Source organism: Rhineura floridana, chromosome 4 (genome assembly GCF_030035675.1).
Source record: "Rhineura floridana isolate rRhiFlo1 chromosome 4, rRhiFlo1.hap2, whole genome shotgun sequence".
NCBI lineage: Eukaryota > Metazoa > Chordata > Lepidosauria > Squamata > Rhineuridae > Rhineura > Rhineura floridana.
The window spans coordinates 135,264,172-135,268,649 of NC_084483.1; the positions used below are offsets into that span (position 1 = coordinate 135,264,172).

The following is a 4,478-nucleotide window of genomic DNA, read 5'->3' on the forward strand; positions in this document are numbered from 1 at the left end:
CCAGCACATCTGGTTTGTGCAAAGGGCTGGGACAGCAAAGGAGAGAAATCATAGCTCAGTGGTATCACTAGTCCAGATACGCCCTCTGGATGTTTTGGACTACAGTTCCCATCTGCCCCAGCCAGTATGGCCAATGGTCAGGGAAGATGGGAGTTGTAATCCGAAACATCTGCAGAACACCAAGCTTGGGAAAGGCTGGAATACATCATCCTCACTTTATGATGGTCCTGCTTCCTCTCTCTGATAATCTGGATATTATCTGGTTCTCTAGGATACCCAAACAGCCCTATTATTCTACCTAATCTGATCCCATCATTTCTGCATTGCCTGGAGAACATCCCAGATTTGATTCCTGGCATCTTAAGTTAAAAAATTATCAAGTAGTGAATGATGTGAAAGATGCCTGCTTGAGACTATAGAGAACTGCTGCCACTCAGAGTAGGTAACACTTGGCTAGATGGACAAATAGTCTGACTTCTGTTCCTTATGCAGTGTTGCGCTCATTTCCTATTTGCAACCAGCAGAACAGTAGCACCATGGAGGAATATAAAGGTTTGACAGATAAAGAACTTATTGCCTGTTTGAAGAAATACAGTATCCCACATGGGCCTATTGTTCGATCAACCCAAAACTTTATGAGAAGAAAGTCTGTGAGTATGAGACTTAGTGGACACAGTGCCCTTCACCTGTGTGCTCTGTCCTATACAGTGGCCCATCTAGTCCAGCATCCTGTTCTCACAGTGGCCAACCAGGTGCCTGGGGGAAGCCCGCAAGCAGGACCCGAGTGCAAGAACACTCTCCCCTCCTGAGGCTTCCGGCAACTGGTTTTCAGGAGCACACTGCCTCTGACTAGGGTGGCAGAGCACAGCTATCATGGTTAGTAGCCATTGATAGCCCTGTCCTCCATGAATTTGTCTAATCTTCTTTTAAAGCCATCCAAGCTGGTGGTCATTACTGCATCTTGTGGGAGCAAATTCCATAGTTTGACTATGCGCTGAGTAAAGAAGTACTTCCTTTTGTCTGTCCTGAATCTTCCAACATTCAGCTTCTTTGAATGTCCACGAGTTCTAGTATTATGAGAGAGGGAGAAGAACTTTTCTCTATCCACTTTCTCAATGCCATGCATAATTTTATACACTTCTATCATGTCTCCTCTGACCCGCCTTTTCTCTAAACTAAAAAGCCCCAAATGCTGCAACCTTTCCTCATAAGGGAGTCGCTCCATCCCCTTGATCATTCTGGTTGGCCTCTTCTGAACCTTTTCCAACTCTATAATATCCTTTTTGAGATGAGGTGACCAGAACTGTATACAGTATTCCAAATGCAGCCGCACCATAGATTTATACAACAGCATTATGATATCGGCTGTTTTATTTTCAATACCTTTCCTAATTATCCCTAGCATGGAATTTGCCTTTTTCACAGCTGCCGCACACTGGGTCGACATTTTCATCATGCTGTCCACTACAACCCTGAGGTCTCTCTCCTGGTCGGTTACCGCCAGTTCAGACCCCATGAGCGTATATGTGAAATTAAGATTTTTTTGCTCCAATATGCATAATTTTACACTTGTTTATATTGAATTGCATTTGCCATTTTTCCACCCATTCACTCAGTTTGGAGAGGTCTTTTTGGAGCTCTTCACAATCCCTTTTTGTTTTAACAACCCTGAACAATTTAGTATCGTCAGCAAACTTGGCCACTTCACTGTTCACTCCTAATTCTAGGTCATTAATGAACAAGTTGAAAAGTACAGGTCCCAATACCGATCCCTGAGGGACTCCACTTTCTACAGCCCTCCATTGGGAGAACTGTCCATTTATTCCTACTCTCTGCTTTCTGCTTCTTAACCAATTCCTTATCCACAAGAGGACCTCTCCTCTTATGCCATGACTGCTAAGCTTCCTCAGAAGTCTTTGGTGAGGTACCTTGTCAAACACTTTTTGAAAGTCTAAGTACACTATGTCCACTGGATCACCTCTATCTATATGCTTGTTGACACTCTCAAAGAATTCTAATAGGTTACTGAGACAGGACTTTCCCTTGCAGAAGCCATGCTGGCTCTGCTTCAGCAAGGCTTGTTCTTCTATGTGCTTAGTTAATCTAGCTTTAATCATACTTTCTACCAGTTTTCCAGGGACAGAAGTTAAGCTAACTGGCCTGTAATTTCCGGGATCCCCTCTGGATCCCTTTTTGAAGATTGGCGTTACGTTTGCCACTTTCCAGTCCTCAGGCACGGAGGAGGACCCGAGGGACAAGTTACATATTTTAGTTAGCAGATCAGCAATTTCACCTTTGAGTTCTTTGAGAACTCTCGAGTGGATGCCATATGGGCCTGGTGATTTGTCAGTTTTTATATTGTCCATTAAGCTTAGAACTTCCTCTCTCGTTACCACTATTTGTCTCAGTTCCTCAGAATCCCTTCCTGCAAATGTTAGTTCAGGATCAGGGATCTGCCCCGTATCTTCCACTGTGAAGACAGATGCAAATAATTCATTTAGCTTCTCTGCAGTCTCCTTATTGTTCTTTAGTACTACTTTGACTCCCTTATCATCCAAGGATCCAATTGCCTCCCTAGATGGCCTCCTGCTTTAAATGTATTTATAGAATTTTGTGTTGTTGGTTTTTATGTTCTTAGCAATGTGCTCCTCAAATTCTTTTTTAGCATCCCTTATTGTCTTCTTGCATTTCTTTTGCCAGAGTTTGTGTTCTTTTTTATTTTCTTCATTTGGACAAGACTTCCATTTTCTAAAGGAAGACTTTTTGCCTCTAAGAGTTTCCTTGACTTTTCTCGTTAACCATGCTGGCATCTTCTTGGCCCTGGCGGTACCTTTTCTGATCTGCGGTATGCACTCCAGTTGAGCTTCTAATATAGTGTTTTTAAACAACTTCCAAGCATTTTCGAGTGATGTGACCCTCTGGACTTTGTTTGTCAGCTTTCTTTTTACCAATCCCCTCATTTTTGTGAAGTTTCCTCTTTTGACGTCAAATGTGACCGTGTTGGATTTTGTGAATTCACATAGCAGAGAGAACCTCAGCTATGGGCAAGAAGCTCTCAGTTCCACAAGAACTTACTTAAGAGAAAACTATGACTCTCCAAGAACTGAAGCTTACTATTCTCAGTATAGAAGTGAAGATCCAGTCCCACCAGCCCCTACCTGAATCAAAATTACAGTTTGGCTCTCCATGAAGAGAACTCGTGGACATTCAAAGAAGCTGAATGTTGGAAGATTCAGGACAGACAAAAGGAAGTACTTCTTTACTCAGCGCATAGTTAAACTATGGAATTTGCTCCCACAAGATGCAGTAATGGCCACCAGCTTGGATGGCTTTAAAGAAAATTAGACAAATTCATGGAGGACAGGGCTATCAATGGCTACTAGCCATGATGGCTGTGCTCTGCCACCCTAGTCAGAGGCAGCATGCTTCTGAAAACCAGTTGCCGGAAGCCTCAGGAGGGGAGAGTGTTCTTGCACTCGGGTCCTGCTTGCGGGCTTCCCCCAGGCACCTGGTTGGCCACTGTGAGAACAGGATGCTGGACTAGATGGGCCACTGGCCTGATCCAGCAGGCTCTTCTTATGTTCTTATGTTCTTATGAAGGACACGCCACATATACAACAGAAGACTGGGATACCAATTCTCCTGAGGATTCCACATCAACATCCTCCTACTGTTGTTGTGGGTCATCATTAAGCAGTGGTGCATGTCCAGGGGCCCTGAATGCCCACTAACCAATTGCAGAGCCATATCCCTACAGAATGATGTCCCATCCAAGAGGCACAGCAGTTCCTACCAAAGCATCTTCCAGCAGAAATCACCTGGCTTGTCCTCTCTGGGGCTATGCCATCCATCCTGAGTGCTAGGCCCAAGCAGCAGAAAGGGCCACAGGTAGTGATGCGGGAGCCCCTGTTACCTGCCCCTGTGGCCTCAGCTTTTCTTCTTTGTGTTGCTGGCTGGCTTCTTGGCCTTCATCTACTACTTCCTTCAGGACAGTGCTGATGACAACCCTGTCAACAACACCTGGTTTCTAAAATGGTTCTGTGGCAAGGAATTGTGGGGGGAAACATCTCACCTGAAATGGGGTCTCTGAGAGGCCATGAGACAGACAGTTCTCATAGCTGAATTCAGTTAATTAAGCAGTAAGCAAAAACACCTGCTTATCAGCCGAGATTGGGCCTTTAAGGCCAATCAGCCTGGGAAGGTTGGTGAGTGCGTGACCAGTAGGTGCAAAAGCTCCAGAAGATTTCATCATCAGAAAGCCCCCTGATTGGCTAATTAATTCCTGGCTGTTGCTCGGCATTCTTCCATAAGAATAGGACCAAGAGTTTAGGTCTTTGTTCCCCGATGTTCTTTGGTGCTACCTGATGTTTGGGCTCCATATTCCATCTGCTATCCAGGCCATATATCTCTGGGGAGATGTGGAACCATGAAGTTACTCTGCTGGTTTACCTATATTGTGTGAGTATAGATTAGACTAG

General features: G+C 44.5%; 1 pseudogene; it reads left to right on the plus strand.

The window, feature by feature from the left end:
- Window positions 1–536: 536 nt before the first annotated feature.
- LOC133384193 (emerin-like) lies at window positions 537–4,090 on the plus strand (annotated as a pseudogene).
- Window positions 4,091–4,478: the final 388 nt, after the last annotated feature.